General features: G+C 53.2%; 1 protein-coding gene across 1 annotated transcript in view; it reads left to right on the forward strand.

The window, feature by feature from the left end:
- Nucleotides 1-281: 281 nt before the first annotated feature.
- The window catches only part of KCNG2 (potassium voltage-gated channel modifier subfamily G member 2), a 52,017-nt gene continuing 35,354 nt past the window's right edge, over nucleotides 282-16,944 (forward strand). The window contains exon 1 of the mRNA XM_070453010.1: nucleotides 282-765. The gene's annotated coding sequence lies outside the window, so the exon portion shown is untranslated. The remainder of the gene's footprint in view (nucleotides 766-16,944) is intronic.

The following is a 16,944-nucleotide window of genomic DNA, read 5'->3' on the forward strand; positions in this document are numbered from 1 at the left end:
GAGGTGGCCAGCCCTCTCTGGCTCTAAGAGGAGCCTGGCAGGCTACAGTCCACAGGGTCTCAAAGAGTCAGACACGACTGAAGGAGCTTAGCGCGCACGCACATGAAGAAAAAAAAAACCCTTCAAGGTCTCAGTGTCCAGGTTCAAGCCCGAGAGGAACATCCCCGTGTCTACGATGAGAGCCCCTCACAGAGGCCGCGTCAGGATCAAGGCGCAGTTCACAGGCATCTGACAATGCTGGCCCCGGAGAGGAGGCTCTTCCGGTGACCGACCAAGCGTCTCCGGACCCCACAAGCGGCCTTCCTCCTGGCTCTGGCGACCACACCCACGTGGAGAGCCCCTCGTCTGCCCCTTTACACTAAGGGCCGCTTCGGCGTGTGGTTACGGGGGGCGCCGTCTGCGCCTCTGGAGCCGCCACTGTGCTTGAGGGTGGGCGCGTGTGCCTGTCGCGTCGGTGGGCGCGGTGCCCAGAGAGGGGTCCGCGCCTCCTTTGCCCCAGAGTTCCTCTTGGGGAAACACGGCCCTGGGCTCCTGGCTCCCGGCCGGACAGGCCGGGGGTCCGCTCGCCCTGGGGACCCGCGGCCGGGCGCGAGGGGGCGCCACGCCACCGCAGCCGGCGGATCGCCAGGGCCGGGCCGGGCCGGGGGCGGCGCGCGGGGCGGTGCCGGACTCCGCGGGCAGCGGGCTCCAGAGACGCCGCGCTCCGCCCCGAGGAGGCCGCTGGCCGGGCGAGTGGAGCGGCAGCCAGCCGAGTCGGGCCCCGAGGTGAAGTTGCGTGCGCGGTGGGGCCGGGCATCCGCACCCGAGGGTCCTGGGGCCGGGTTAGGGACGAGGGCGCAGGGTCCACACGGAGGATCCGATAGAAGAGCGGGGGCGGGAGGGCTCGGGGCTTCCACACGGGGTTCCGGGGCAGAGACCGGGACGCAGAGGGTCTACAGCGGAGGGTCCCGAGGAGAGAGGAGATAGGTGGCTGACGCGGCGGGAGAGGTCGGTCTACACTGGAGTCTCTCGGGGCCGCAGCGGGGACAAGGGGTCTGCACCGCAAGATCCCGATGCAGGAGCGGGGGCTGGAGGGGCGCGAGCGTCCACGTCCGAGCGTCCGGGCGGGAGCAGGGCAAGGGGGCCACTGTCCGGCGCGCGCAGTCTCCACTCGGCTGCGCAGACGGGTGGGGGCAAAGGAGAGTCCGGAAGGGACATGTACGCTCCCCTCCCCCCACCCGCGGCCCCCGGAGCCGAGGGCGGTGCCGGACTGGGTGCCGACCCCAGCCCCCTGCTCGGCTCTGAGTCCCCAGCCGGGCGGGCGTCCGGCCCCAGGGGCGCGCCGGCTCGGGCAGCTTCGTGCGCTTCCATGGAGGTCCGGGCGGCAGTGGCCGAAGTCTGGTTGCAGCTGCCGCCCCGTCTGTCCGCATGGGATCTGCAAGAGCTCAGGTGAGAGGAAGGATGGGCGACAAAGCGAGCGGGATGACCAGGGATCCCCCAGGCGCCCGTGCTGGGTGGTTGTGGGCGCACCGGGTTCTGCGCAGAGGGCGCGGGATGCAGTCCTTGGCACATGGGTGCTCTTTCCTCGCCCCTTCCTGCCGCCCTGCCCTGCAGAGGGGAACGTCGCCCCCGTATACACAGCGATGCGCGCAGATGTAGTCTTACACACACACATGCACATACACACTCATGGTCTTGCCTTCTCCTGCCCGCCCGGAGCTGGAGCCAGAGCGGGGACGCATACCAGAATACCAGAAAGGGAGCCCCTCTCAGGCAGCCTTGAATTCTCTAACTCGGAGCCCAAGCGCCCCTGAGCCCCCCAGAACCGAGCCTGGGAGGTTCCCACACTCACCCGCTGAGCCCCGGTTGGCGCTGGGGCTGAGGGCTCAGAGAGTCCTGGGGTCCGCATAGAGGCGGGTGCCCAGAGGTCCTGGGCTTCGTCAGGGATGACCGGAGGCGTCTAGATGAGCGAGCCGGGGTTCTCTATGCCTCGAATGCTCTCCCAACCCTCCAGTCTTCCAGGACCCTGCAGTGTCCTGGGGCCTGAGGGTTTGCCTTCCTGAGGTTTCAGGTGACCCAGGGAGTCCCCTCCCAGCCCCCCTTGCTCCAGCAGATTCAGTTTCTGGTTTCTGACTCAGGACACGACTCTGATCATGGGCTGTGGCCCCTCCTGTCACCTTTGTCCCCTCGTCCGAGATTCTAGCCCCAAGCTGGGTTTGTGCTCAGGCAGACTCTTCTCGCCTTTGGCGCTCCCTGCGGGCCGCCCCTTCTCCTCCTTTCCCTGGGCTGCAAAGACCTGGTTTCCTCAGTCCTGCACTCAAAGCCAAGGTTTGGAGCCACTGGCTGTTGGAAGTGGGTTTGACCCTGTTGGTGCTTGCAGCAGTGACCCTGCTGGGAGGTGGCCTCCGAGGGGCAGCAGTGGCAGCTGGTTCACCCCTGTGCTCTGGGGCAGCTGCTAAGGGGGTCAGTTAAGAGAATCCCCAAGGTCCTTCTCTCCATCCCTGCTGAGAAATCCAGGGTGGACCCCACAAGCCCAGATAGGTTCAAGCAGAAGAGGGCGTGCTCCTTACCCCACCCCCACCTCTAGAACCGTGCAGTGAACGCGGCCTCCAAAGGCTCCCCTACACCTGTAGTCCCCAGGCAGTCAGCGGATGGACTTGCTCTGGGCTCTCTTACACTGGCCCCGGGGAGCGCTGTGGCCCACTGGAGGCTGGAGTCCACTTGCTCTGGATCCCTGTTGCTGACCAGCCACACACTCACCAAGGGTTATGTCGCCAATGGAGGATGGGTGCACCTGCACCTTCCCTGGGCACCGGCTCGGAGAACAACCCTTTCCAAGGCCAGCGCCCAGGTGTTCTGACCCTTTTAGACGTAAAATTTGTGTCCTTCCACTTTACAGAAGTTTTTTTTTAATACTTGAGATTTCCATAATTCAAGGAAAAAAAAAAAACATTGGATGTTTTTGTAGACAGGGGAGAAAAGGAGGGAAGCAAGTTCTTGGCTGGCACCGAGGCCTGCACAGGCCAGATGCTTAGAAAATATGTGCGAGTTGATTCATTGTTTGAGTTTAATTAAGAGTTTCTACCCAGGGTATGGCTGGGAGCTGCATTATCATAATTACAGGTGTATGTGCCATGATTAATAGGTCGTGCAGAACACATGGGTTGGGAGGAAGTGGTAAAATGCTGGGGTTTGCCCTGGCAAAAGCAGGTCGGGTCTGTGTCCCTGGAGGGTTTTGCACCTGGGGTGCGGGCAGCCCCCCTTCTGCCCCCAGCTTTTCCATCCAGGCACCGGAGCCGGGGGGCAGTTGGATTCTCAGCCTCTCTGCTGAGGGCCAGGGTGAAGGGGAGCAGGCGAGTCTGCTCAAGATGTGTGCACACGGTGGGGAGGGTCACATGAGCCAGGAGGGGCACTGGGGAGCCTGACAGATGGGCTGGTGGGCTCTGTGGGGGTCCGAGGAGAGCGGCCACGTGCATCTGCTCATTTGAGCACCGTGTCTTCATGGGCCATTCATGAGGAATAAGGACACCTTAGGACAGAGCCACGGAGTCCCCACTGCCTGCTGGGTCCCTCGGGGTCAGGCTGAACAGGGTGTCCCCAGCTCAGGGCCGAGTGGAGGCGCCCCATGCCCACGGCTCCACGGAGGGCCCTGGGACTTGCAGCCTCACTGTTGAGCTGGTCAGGCTCAGGCTCTGGTCCCGCCCGGCCCGGCAGTGGGTGACCGGTGTGCCCTTCACAGCAGAAAGGGGTCCCACGTGGGCATCGAAGAAATAGCTGTGTCTCTTTCACTGCCCAGCAACTCTTCTGAGAGCTTCAGCCCTTCTCAGCCGAAGCAGACAAGACAGAGGCCGGCTCCCTGCTCGGCGAGGCACCTGTGGGCGCCTGCGAGGTACAGCCAGTACTTGGCGCCTCGTGCCATTGACGCATGCAGGGAGGCGCGGGTGCGTGTGGCTGGGAGGGCAGGCACGGGCGTCCTGGGCCTGCCTCCTTGGCTCTGAGACGTGGGCAAATAGTTCAGCTGCTGCTGTTTTATATTTTCTGATTCCTCCTGTGTCAGACCAGAAGGCTGCTCTGAACCGTGCCAGCTCTCTGATTTTCAGAGGAGTAACCTGTGTCGTAAACCAGGGTCAGTAATGCATTCACTCAAAATGAAACTCCCAATATTTTGATTTGCTTGTCTATTTAGAAAAAAGGAAAATTGAAATGTCATGTATAAATAGTACAGAAGACCTTTATGCTGCTTTTTAAATCCATGGAGCTAAGACAGTAAGAGCAAACTGCACATGGAGAGGCAGATTGTCCCCTGGCCCCTGACACCCATGCTGCTCCTAGGGGCGCTGGGCCAGGCTGGGCCACCGCTCAGTGCCCTGCCCGCTGGCCCTTGGCCTCTTGATGTAGCAGTCACACCCCTCGCTTCCCTCTGCACCTGCCCCCCTGGGCACACCTGCCCTGGCCCTGTCCTCAGCTCTGTTCAGCCTCCCTGGACAAGTCAGCTCACGGAGGAAGCAGACAAGTGCTGGTAGCCAGAGCCCTGGGCTGCAGTTCCCGAAATTTAATGACCTTCCTGGCTATTTTTAACCTTGTCAGATATTTAAACAATGAAGTTTAAATCTTAGATTAGACCTGGGGAGTGCTGGGTACGTGAAAGCCAAGGCTGGGGTTCTGGGGCTCAGAGACTCTCAGGCTGCTCTGAGTGATGCACTGCTTCTGACCAAATTCTAGCTTGAAGAGGCAAATTTATTTTTGTAAAGGATTAGCCTTTTTCCAGTGGGCAAGGCTATGATCTCCGTATTCCTGACTCAGTTCTCACCGACCTGGCCACCTGGCCCCAGCAGGACTTGGGGAGGGTGTGTGGATGGAGGGCCTGCCTGTGGGTGGCGTGGCTTCCAGGGGCCTCCACGCCCCAGCTGGGGGTCTCCATGTGCCCTCACCCCTCCCACACCAGCAGGCGCCTGCGTCTATCTGGGGTTCTGTCTGGGGGTTGGGGTGCTGCCCATCACTGGGACAGCGGAAACTGCTTTGTGGACTGTGTTGGCGTCTTTGTAGCAGGAGGACAGAAAGTACCAGCTTTGCGTGTATTCCAGTTGTGGTTCTCTGTATTCTGGGTCACGACACTAAACAGGTTCAAAATCACAGAAAGCCCTGCCTGGACTGTGTGTCTGGAGGCCTGAGCTCAGACAGGAGCGGCGGCTGGAGCCAGGCTCACAGCGGAACACCGGACAGTCTGCTGGGTGCAGAGGGTCTGGCTCGGCACAGGGGCTGCATCGGCTCAGACTCTGACATTTGCTAAGTGCGCACCTGCTGGCCTCCCCCACCCCAGAGCCCCGCAGCTCTGTTGGGGCTCAGGGCAGAGTCACCATGCGCCCGCAGGACAAGCAGATACATGTCATCTCCCTGAACAGGGTCAAACCTGGTTCTGGTGACAGCCAGGAAGAGGGTTTCCTTCCTTCTGGGGGATTGAGGAGGCACGTAGATTAACACGGGGAAAAGTGTATGACAAGTTTTAAACCCAAATGTTTTATTTAACATCATAGCAATTAATGCAATGGAGTGAAATGCTTTGGCAAAATAAAATGCATTAAAAATTTATGCACTTTATGTAGATTAACTATTTATTCTTCGGAAGGAACACCCTTCCTCCATAGCCTCTGATATTTGATTGTGAAGCTGTAAGGCCCCTTTCTGGAGCTGGTTCACAGTTACTTCAAGAAAAAGACCATTTCTGACTGTGAACAAATTTCCTTGATTTTTTTTTTCCCCACCAAAAGGAAAAAAAGACATTTTTCCATGAGGAAATTTAGGAAATATGTATTGTCTTCTTTAATACATAACCAATTAGAAATAAGAGGCTTCCCAGGTGACTCAGTGGTAAAGAATCTGCCTGCAATGCAGGAGACCCGTATTTGATCTCTGGGTGGGGAAGATCCCCTGGAGAAAGGAATGGCAATCCACTCCCGTATTCTTGCCTGGAGAATTCCATGGACAGAGGAGCCTGGTGGGTTACAGTCCATGGAGCCACAAAGAGTCGGGCACAACTAAGCACAATTAGAAAAACTCCACTGTTTCAAAATGCTGAGGTGAGCTGGGCAGCACGCACAATGAACAAGGTGAATTTTTGTCTCCAGGAATTGTGATGTGTTGCTCTAACAAGAAACCTACATCTGGTGGGTGTGCTTGTCGAGTAAGAGGCTCCAAGGGACTCCTCACTCCAGGAAACACCTGCCTGCCTGCCGTTGGCCAAGATGCACCTGAGCCCAGGCCTGGTCCCGGGCGTGGAGGCACCTGGTGTGCCCCCTGAGCAGGACTGCCTGCAGACAGGCCGTCAGGAGGCGAGGGGCCCACTGTGCCCAGTGGGTCGGCGTCCTTTCCTGGGAGATTATTTCACCATCAAAGGGAACATGACCGAAAAGAAGCCCTCTCTGCCCCAGAAGAACAGGTGGAAAGGTGAGGCCTCGTGTTTCCAGATACAACAAACACATACAGATCAATGGGATAGAGTTGGGGAGAGATGAACCTCCAAATCTGGGGAAGATTAATTTTCAACAGCAGAGCCTAGGCCATTCAGTGGGGAAAGAATTCAGTTCAGTTGCTCAGTCGTGTCTGACTCTTTGTGACCCCCTGGACTGCAACCCCGCCCCCTAACTGGGCCCCACCCCCTAACCGATGTCTGACCTCATGGACTGCAGCACCCCAGGTCTCCCTGTCTGTCTCCAACTCCCGGAGCTTGCTCAAACTTGTCCATCGAGTCGGTGATGCCATCCAACTATCTCATCCTCTGTCGTCCCCTTCTCCTCCTGCCCTCAATCTTTCCCAGCATCAGGGTCTTTTCAAAAGAGTCAGTTCTTCACATCAGGTGGCCAAAGTATTGGAGTTTCAGCTTTAGGAATCAGTCCTTCCAATGAATATTCAGGACTGATCTCTTTTAGGATGGACTGGTTGGGTCTCCTTGCAGTCCAAGGGACTCTCAAGAGTCTTCTCCAACACCACAGTTCAAAACCATCAATTCTTCAGTGCTGAGCTTTCTTTATAGTCCAACTCTCACATCCATACATGACTACTGGAAAAACCATAGCTTTGACTAGACTGACTTTTGTTGGCAAAGTAATGTCTCTGCTTTTTAATGTGCTCTCTAGGTTAGTCATACCTTTTCTTCCAAGGAGCAAACATCTTTTAATTTCATGGCTGCAGTCACCATCTGCAGTGATTTTGGAGCCCCCAAAAATAAAGTCTGTCACTGTTTCCATTGTTTACCCCTCTATTTGCCAAGAAGTGATGGGACCAGATGCCATGATCTTAGGGGAAAGAATAGTCTTTTCAACAAATGGAGCTGGATCACCTGGATGCAACTTGCAAAAGTGTCTCTGATACAAAAAAAAAAAAAAAAAAAAAACCTCATCATATCAAGAACAAGAAATGTCAAAACCTGACTGAAAAAGACCGTCAGTAAATGCTGAGATGATAATTATCTGACCAATCTTTTAAAGCCAGCTTTGTAAAAATGCTTCACCAACCAATTATGGGTTTTCCTGAAACAAACAACAACAAAAAAAGAACTTCAGCAAAGAAATTCATGTTATAAAAAATACACAAATGAAGTTATGGAACTGAACAGTGCATTGATTGAATGGAAAAAACTTTGCATCCCTGGTGGTCCGTCTCCCAGTGCAGGGGTCCTGGGTGTGACCCCTGGTCAGGTAGCTGAGATCCGACATGCCACGCAGCCAAAGAAAACCCAACCAACCGAGCAAAGCGTGTGCTGCCTGGGGTCAATAACAAAGGATAAAACCAGTGAGTCTGAGATTAATCAGAACTGCCCAGTCTCAACAACAGAGAGAAAAGAAGGACTGAAAAAACAAAAAAAGAAGAAAAGGAACAGATTCATAGGCACCGGTGTGAAAATAGCAGAAATGCCAACATTTGTACCGTCAGGTCTCAGAGGAGAGAAGAAAGAGGGTGGGGCTGAGGAGATTTGAATAAAGAATGCCTGAAAACCTCTCGCAAAAAATACAAACCTACAGATTCAAGGAGCAGAGCAGAAAAACAAAAGAAAAACTTGTAAATGCTTGGCAGTTAGATAACACATATAGAAAATTAATATGTCAAAGAAGAAGTCTCAAAGGAAATTTTAAAATATAGAGAAATGAAAGGAAAAGACAAGACAAGTCAAAATACATGGAATGCAGCCAGAACAGTGCTGAGGAAAGTTCACAGCCCTGAAATGCTTACATGAGAAAAAAGGAAAGCTGTCTACATATGATATTATATCAGTAATATAACTTTTAAAATTGTATTAATTCTTTAAGAACTCCTTTAAAAAGAAATCTCCAGGTTCTGGGGGGTTTCACTAGAAAATTCTACCAAACATTCCAAATCACTTTGAGGTTAATATTACCAGAAGACCACATTAGAAGAAAACTACAGATCCATATCATTCATGAACCTAGACAGAAAATCCTAAACAAAATATTAGCACATTGAATCTAGTGATGCATGAAGTTCCTGGGCCAAGTGAGATCTAATCTGGGTATGCAAGTGTGGTTTAAAATTAAAAAATCAGTCAGTATAATTCACTGTATCAACAGACCAGATATAAAATCACAACTTACTGCAGAATTCGTATGGGAAGGCACAGGCTCTCTAAACGTAGCTGAAACAGTCTCGAGAGGAGGGGCAAAGTGGATGAGGACTCTGCCCAGCATTAGTGCTGTCTGTGTGGCTGCAGTAACGAGACCCTGTGATGCGGACAGAGGGCCGGAGATGGAGCTCAGAGCCCAGGGGTGCCCCAACAGGCACACCTGATTGCCTGTCAACAAAGGTACAAAACCAGGTCACTGGAGGAAGCGTAGCCTTTTCAACAAGTGGCTGTTCATCTGTAACCTCACACCTTATATACAAATTAACTCAAACACATTGTAAATAGCTATACTTCCAATGAAATAAATGTTCAAAAAATTAACTCAGAAATGGACCACAGACTTTAATGTAAAACTGTAAGACTTTTAGGAAAAAAACAGAGAATCATCTGGGTTTAGGATCCCCTAGAGTAGGATATGGAGAAGGCAATGGCACCCCACTCCAGTACTCTTGCCTGGAAAATCCCATGGACAGAGGAGCCTGGTAGGCTGCAGTCCATGAGGTCGCTAAGAGTCGGACACGACTGAGTGACTTCACTTTCATTTTTCACTTTCCTGCATTGGAGAAGGAAATGGCAACCCACTCCAGTATTCTTGCCTGGAGAATCCCAGGGACAGGGGAGCCTGGTGGGCTGCCATCTATGGGGTCTCACAGAGTCAGACACGACTGAAGTGACTTAGCAGCAGAGTAGGATATGGAACCCACTCCAGTATTTTTGCCTGGAGAACCCCATGGACAGAGGAGCCTGGTGGGCTGCAGTCCAAGAGTTCACAATGAGTAGGACACAACTGAACGACTGAGCATACACGTGCAAAGAGTTCATAGACTTGATACCAAAAGCATGCTCCATAAAAGGTACACTTGATAGACTAAATCTCATCAGAATGAAAAACCACTTTTTCAGAAACCCTTTGCAGAGCATTAAAGGAAAAGCTACAGAGTGGGACACAATATTTGCAAACCACACATCCAGTGAAGGACCCAAATCTGTACTATATAAAGAATTCTCGAAACTCAATTGCCAAAAACAACAACAGCAGCAACAGCAACAAAACCAAAATTATGCAATTAAAAATGAGCAAAATATATGAACAGATATTTCACCAAAGAGGATATACAGATGGTAAATAAACACATGAAAAGATGTTCAACATCGTTAGCCATTAGAGAAATGCAAATCAAAAGCACAAACAGATATCACCGCACACTTATCAAAGTGACGAGAATAAAACGGAGGCACCGAGCGCTGGCGGGTGTGGAGCAGTGCTCTGTGCCTCGCTGACAGGCGTGTACAACGGAACAGTCACCATGGAAATTAGCTTGGCAGTTTCTTACGAAACCAGCGATGCAACTGCAGTGTGACCCAACACTTGTCCTCCTGGGCATTTGTCCCATAGAAATGACAATTTATGCTCACATAAAACCTGTGCATGACTGTTTATAGCAGTTCTGTTTGTAATAGTCAAAAACTGGACACAACCCAGATTCTTTCTATGGGTGAATGGTTAACTGTGGTCCATCCACGCCATGAAATACTACTTGCAATAAAACAGGAGTGAGCTTTTGGTACAGGCAGAAGTCTGAATGAATCTCCAGGGCATTTGCTGAGTAAAAACATGTTTTACAATGAAAGTCTATTTTTGTATTAGTAATATACTGTAAAATATATTTACACTGGGGGTAGGGAAGGCTCCCCAGAGAAGGTGACTTTAAAATGCAAAAGGGTGTTCTCTGCAGCATCCGTGCAAGGGTCTAATGTTAGAATAGTGTCCAGTGCTAGGCACGTGCTGACGGATGCTCTTACGGGCAGCTCCACTGGCACCTAAGAGTAGCCAAGGTCATATTTCCACTGGATTCCCAGCCCCAGCGATAAAACCAGGATTTAGCAAAAACATGGGCATTTCCTTAAGGCCTTGGGGCCCAGCGACCCCACACAGCCAGCCAGACCTCTCTGTGTGAGAGTTACTCAGACTTCTATCCAATTTGCAGAGAGGGAGAAGAGAGAACGGAGGAGACTCGGGACCCCTGACCTCTAGGGCCGCCCAGGGACCTCCTTGCCCACCTGCTGTGGATGTTCGTCGTGCAGGTGTCCATCTGTCCCTCGCCCTCCCCACCCACCCCTGCTGCCCCAGCCAGAGTGTGAATTCAGCCAACCTGTTAGAATATGCACTTAAAGGGGTGGGAAGCCCCCAGTCTGTGATGGTCATCAGTGGTGGGTGCATTAAAGGTTCTTCTTCTGTTTGATTGAACTGTCAGATTTTCCACTTTTCCAGTGGCTTAGTTTTAGAATCGGAACATTATTTTTCATGAAGATGAACCTCCAAGACTCATTTATGCAAATTGATGTAGAGAAGAATGAGAAACATCAACACATATCCTCTTGTGACTCAGAGGGAAGTGTTGCGTCCATGTGGGAAGCCTCCTCCCACACCTTCACAGCAAACCGCCTCCTCTGCGTCGGCAGCTGGCCAGGGACACCTGTGCACTAGCAGGATGGACAGGGCACAGCGCTGGGAGCTGGACCTCAGCGGGATGACAGAGGACCCTTTGGGGCTAAGTTGATCCTCTAGTTGGGTCAAAGCAGGTTGACCACACGGGTGAGAGGAGTGAGAGGGCCGAGTGCCGACCGTCGGGCGGAGCCAGGGCTCAGGGCGTGTCCTCTGGTGACTGAGGCTGCTGGCAACCATGTGCATTTACATCTTCTCATGAAAACCTCCTTAGGACCCTGGGACACTCAGGGGGTCAAGTGCCCCAGGTGGCGTCTGGCACCATGAGTGCCCCTGGGAGTGGTCGAGGGCGCTCCCTGACCCCCGCCCCACCTGCCCCTCCTGCCGCCCACAGCGGGCTGCTTGCCCCTTCTCGCCCCCAGAAGACTTGGCCCTGCTTGGCTGCCAGTCCAGGCAGGAACGTGAATGGGTCCTCGTTCTCTCTCCCGCCCCAGGTCGCTTGGACCACCCTCTGAAGGCACAGAACCCACAGGGTGGGACCCGCAGGAGAGGCCCCCGGGGGCACAGCGTCCCCGCCCTGGGCCTGGCCAGCCCTCCCTGCACCTCCTCACACCCTGCCCAGCTCTCCCACCCTCTAACAGCACATGTGCATTCGTAAGTTAGGAAACTATTTGAACTGAAGAGAAGTGTTCCTGAAGTTAAGTGGCACTACTGTTTATTTTTGGAACTCTCACTGTTAACGTCAAGGTGTAGAAAAATTAAATGACACCAGTTCATCCCAACTTGATTGTCATGGCAGGCCTTCCTGGCCCACCAAGCTCCACATGAGCCCCGCAGACCTGGACCGGCCAGGATACCTGGGCCCTGCCTCCAGCCCCGCAGCACACACGTGTGTGTTGTCAGTGCAGAAATGGCCACGTCTGGCCTGCACTTAGGTGACAGCCGCGCTCCACGCGCTGCCCCATCAGTGCCTCTCCGTGATCCCATCTCTTCGGCCGTCTTGGCAGAGAAACGGGGAGGTGGGCAGCAGGCTGATGGGCGAATGTCACACAGCTCTCGGGGGCCAGCCTGGCCCTGGGCCACTGGCTTGGGGAAAAGCCCGTGAGCCCCTCCTGGCGGGGTTTCTGGGCCGGGCAGCAGGTGCTGACCATGTGCGTGGCCCCAGGTACGGTTCCTGCAGAACTGGAAAAGCCCGGCTCAGTGAGCAGACGAGCGGCCTCCGATTTCTGTGATTTCTTTATTCTTTATCCTGAAAAATTTCAAAAGAGTAGGGCACGTGTGGTCTTGTCACTGCTCAGACGGCAGGGACCGTGGAGAAGTGGTTGACGTGTCCATCAGTGGCTGATCCAGCAGGCCAGAGCTTGGTCCTGGGTAGGGGCCTGAGCCTGGCTGCCCCCCGTGCACCCCTGAGCTGGCCTCTCTGGGGCAGGACTGTGACCTGAGGAGGGGACGCAGCCGGGAGTGGAAGGAGGGGGTCACAGGGGCATGCCGAGGAGGAGGCCCGGGGCCGGAGCTGAGTCCCTTGCAGGCCAATCCTTGCAGAATCGCCTGACGCTCAGTCTGGGTCATACTGCAGCCCATCCTGCCTCCTCCAGGGAGAACCCAGAGCCGCCAGCCATGGCCTGGGGGAGTACCCCCGTGTCCCGGAGGCCGCATGCTTGTGACGCCCCAGGAGGGCAGGCAGGAGGGGTCTCTGGGGCAGTGCAGCTGTCAGTTCCTGAGAAGCCGCAGTCTCTGCTTCTGAGCTCACAGCACAAAACACAGCGGGTATTTCCAGCAAGCCTAGTGCATGTCTAGTCTAGTGCCAGCTTTGCACGGTCTGCTCTGAACCTTCTGAACGGCCTTCTGAGAGGGATATTGTAGCAGAGAGGAAAGAACAGAAATGGGAGCCGCTGCGTGTGCTGGGAGGAAAGTGCAGGAGGCAGAGGCCGAGTTCCTTAAGGGACCCAAGTTTCCTGTTTCGGACATAAAAACAGTGCTTTCTTTGTGATCCCTGTAATCTGAAAACTGATCAGCAATAAGGTCTAAGCAGCTGCGTGGTTTTGGAGAGTTGTTGTTTTCTTTAGTTGCAGTAAACTATGCATAACATGTGGCTTCCCTGGTGGCTCAGTGGTAAAGAGCATGCCTGCCAATGCAGGAGACCTAAGAGGTGCAGGTTTGATCCCTGGGTCGGGGAGATCCCCCAGAGGAGGGCAGGGCAACCCACTTCTGAATTCTTGCCTGGAGAACCCACAGACACAGGAGCCTGGCGGGCTACAGTCCATAGGGTCACAAAGAGTCGGACACGACTGAAGCGACTTGGCACGCACGCACACAGACACAAATAACACAGGGCTTCCCTGGTGGCTCAGCGGTAAAGAATCCTCCTGCCAATGCAGAAGACCCGAATTTGATCCGTGGGGAAAGACATGGCAACCCACTCCAGTATTTTAGCATAGAGAATTCCATGGACAGAATCCAGCATGCTACAGTCCATGGGGTCGCAAAAAGTCAGACACGACTTAGCAAGTAAATCAACAACAAAACATAACATAGAAGTGACCGTTTTAACTGTCTTTTAAGTGTGCAGCTTAGTGGCATCAGATGCATTTGCGTTCCTACCCTCACCCCCATCCTCCATCTCCAGAACTTTCTCATTTTCCTGTTGAAACTCTGTCCTGATGAAGCCCTCGCTCCCCTCCCCCACCCCACCCACCCTGCTTCCTGTCTGTGAACTTGACTCCTCCAGGGACTTCACACGGCATGTGCCCTTTTGTGGCTGGCTTCTGTCACTCAGTGCAATGTTCTCAAGGTTGACCCACGCTGCAGCGTGTGTTGGAATTTCTTCCCTTTTCATGACACATGATAACATTCCCCATGTCTGTCACACATGTTGCTGACCCGTCCCACTCTTCGGGGACACTTGGGCTGCTCCCACATTCACTGTTGTGAGCACGGATGCCTTCAGTTCTGGGTGGACACATAGAGTGGCATTACTGGACCCCATGGTGATTCTGTTTTTAATTTTTTGCTGGACCACCATACTCTTCTCCATAGTGACTATACCATTCTATATTCTCACCTCCAAGGGAACAGAGGACGAGATGGTTGGATGGCATCACTGACTCATGGACGTGAGTTTGAGCAAACTCAGGGAGATGGTGAAGGACAGGGAAGCCTGGTGGGCTGCAGTCCATGGGGTTGTAAAAGAGTCGGGCACAACTTAGTGACTGAAGAACAACAACGAATTCCCAAGTGTTCAAATTTCTCTAGATCTTCACCAATCCTCTTTTTCTGTTTGTTTGTTTTTCCTTATAATAGCCACCCTAATGGATGTGAAGTGGTATCTTATTGTGGTTTTGATTTTCATTTCTCTAATGACCAGTGTTATTAGAGCATCTTTTCATGTGCTTATATTTTTTTTTTTTGGAGAAATATCTGTTCAAGTCCTTTGTCCATTTTTAAAATTGTTCCGTTGCTGTTGTTGTTTTTGAGTTACAGGACTTCTCCATGTGTTCTAGATACCAATCCGTGATCAGATATATGACTTGAAAATATTTTCTTCTTACATTCTGATCTTTCCACTCTGTGGATAGTGTTCTTTCATAAACAAAATTATTTAATGTTGATAAAATCCAGTTAATCTACTTTTCCTTATTTTACTTCTGCTTTTGTAGCTCAGCTAGTAAAGAATCTGCCTGCAGTGCAGGAACCCCAGTTTGATTCCTGGGTCAGGAACATCCCCTGGAGAAGGGATAGGCTACCCACTCCAGTATTCTTGGACTTCCCTAGTGGCTCAGATGGTAAAGAATCCGACTGTAATATGGGAGGCCTGGGTTCAATCCCTGGATTGGGAAAGTCCCCTGGAGGTTACCACCCTGTGTGGTGACCCCCTCCAGTATTCTTGCCTGGAGAATCCCCATGGATAGAGGATCCTGGTGGGCTAAGTCCGTGGGGTTGCAGAGAGTCAGACCAGACTGAGGGACTCAGCACACACTTGGTGTCATCTCCAAGAAATCACTACCAAATCCAGTGTCATGAAACTTTGGTCCTATTTTTTCTTCTAAGAGTTTTATGGCTTTAGCTCTTATGTTTAAGTCTTTGATCTGTTTTGAGTTAATTTCTTTATATAGTGTAAAATATAGGATCTAAGCTTGTATCCTGTATCCTATGTAAGGGCATAAGGATCCCGCTTGCTTTTTTGCATACAGATATGCAGTTTTCCCAACACCATCTGTTGAAAAGATGGTTTTCCACCTTGAATGGTCTTGGCACCATTTACCTGTGTATTCGAGGGTTTATTTCCTGGCTCTCAGTTCCATTCCATTGGTCATAAATCCATCTTTATGCCAGTGACACACTTTTGTTTGCTACAGTTTTGCAAGGTTTTCTTATTTCATTTCATTTTTCTGGCTGTGCCATGTGGCTTGTGAAATCTCAGGTCCCCAACCAGAGATTGAACTGGGCCACAGCCGTGAGAGCACTGACTCCGAACCAGTAACCACGGGACTCCCGTGGTGAGTGATGAAATCAGGAAGTGAGACACCTTGTCTGTGGAATCGTCTTTCGTCAGCCCAGCTGTGGAGCAGGGATGACACTAGCGGCCCTTTCAGGCTCTGCCCCACCGAGCCCCCCAGCCCCCCACCCAGGGCCTGCTGCCAAACCTCCCCACTGCTTCTGCCTGGAGGTCCTCCCGGCTTGATGGATGGAGCCCCCTCCACCTCTGGTCCAGCCCTGCACCAGTGAGCCTGTCCAGCACAGTGAGCATGGCAGGACCATGGCTGGGACACACCCTGCCTCCGAGGGACCGACCCCCCGGGGGAGAAGTGTAGCCGACACGGGTGCTTCCCAGGAAGGGTCTCCTGTCACTGAGTCACACCCGGTCCCTGCAGGAGCTGCACAGCTGTGCCCCTTTAAAGGGGACCTTGGGGACGCACATGGCAGGGGGCCCTGAGACTCTGCAGGAGCAGGATGTGTTTTTACTTATTTTGACCCATGGATAACAGGAGAAGGGGAGAAGGCTTCCCACTGACCAACAGGAAGCAGCATTGCTTCTAAAAATGCTGTTTTCTGAAGTCACAGCTCCCCCCCATCACTTAGGGGCTGCAAAGGTGTCTCCTCAGAGGTCCTAATTACAGAGACTATGGAGCTGCTGTCAGAGCAGCTGCGGCGTCGCCCTGGAGACCTGTGGTGCTGGACCAGCCCAGACCTGCAGGGGCCCCGGTGCCCCAGACAGAACCTCGTCCTGGTGTCAGGGTGACCTGCCCCTAGGTGGCAGAGCTGGGTGTCCGGCAGCCCGAGGTCTGACCAGGCTGCCAGGATCCCGGTGACTCGGTCCAGCCTCTCAGAGCCCAGGGTCTAGCCTGTTGCCTGGCCGGGCTAGCAGCTCAGTTAACACGTGCGTTGAATGAGAAGTTGTTGGGTTTTTGTTTGTTGCTTAGTTGCTCAGTCATGTCCTCTTTGCTACCCCATGAACCATAACCTGCCAGGCTCCTCTGTCCATGGGATTCTCCAGGCAAGAATACTGGAGTGGGTTGCCATTTCCTCCTCCAGGGGATCTTCCTGACCCAGGGATCCAACCTGTGTCTCCTGCACTGGCAGGCAGATGCTTTACCAGTGAGTCACCAGGGAAGCCCAGTGAAAAACTGAGGCATCTGCAAACCAAGAGATGAGAGAAGAAAAATAAGAAGGGCCCAGAGGTCACAGCGCTGGCAGAGGAGAGGCATGGCTGGACCCCCTGGACTCCGAGGCCAGTGAGGGGGTTCGGCCACATGAGGAGAAGGCTGAATGCCCACAGGACAGCGGGCATCAGAGAAGCCTGTGGAGGGATGCTGTGCAGGACTGTGGTTTGATTGCGTTTCCCGAGAGACAAGTGCTATGGGGCATCTTTTCAGGTGCTTGTTGG

The sequence above is a fragment of the Odocoileus virginianus genome, chromosome 22 (genome assembly GCF_023699985.2).
Source record: "Odocoileus virginianus isolate 20LAN1187 ecotype Illinois chromosome 22, Ovbor_1.2, whole genome shotgun sequence".
NCBI lineage: Eukaryota > Metazoa > Chordata > Mammalia > Artiodactyla > Cervidae > Odocoileus > Odocoileus virginianus.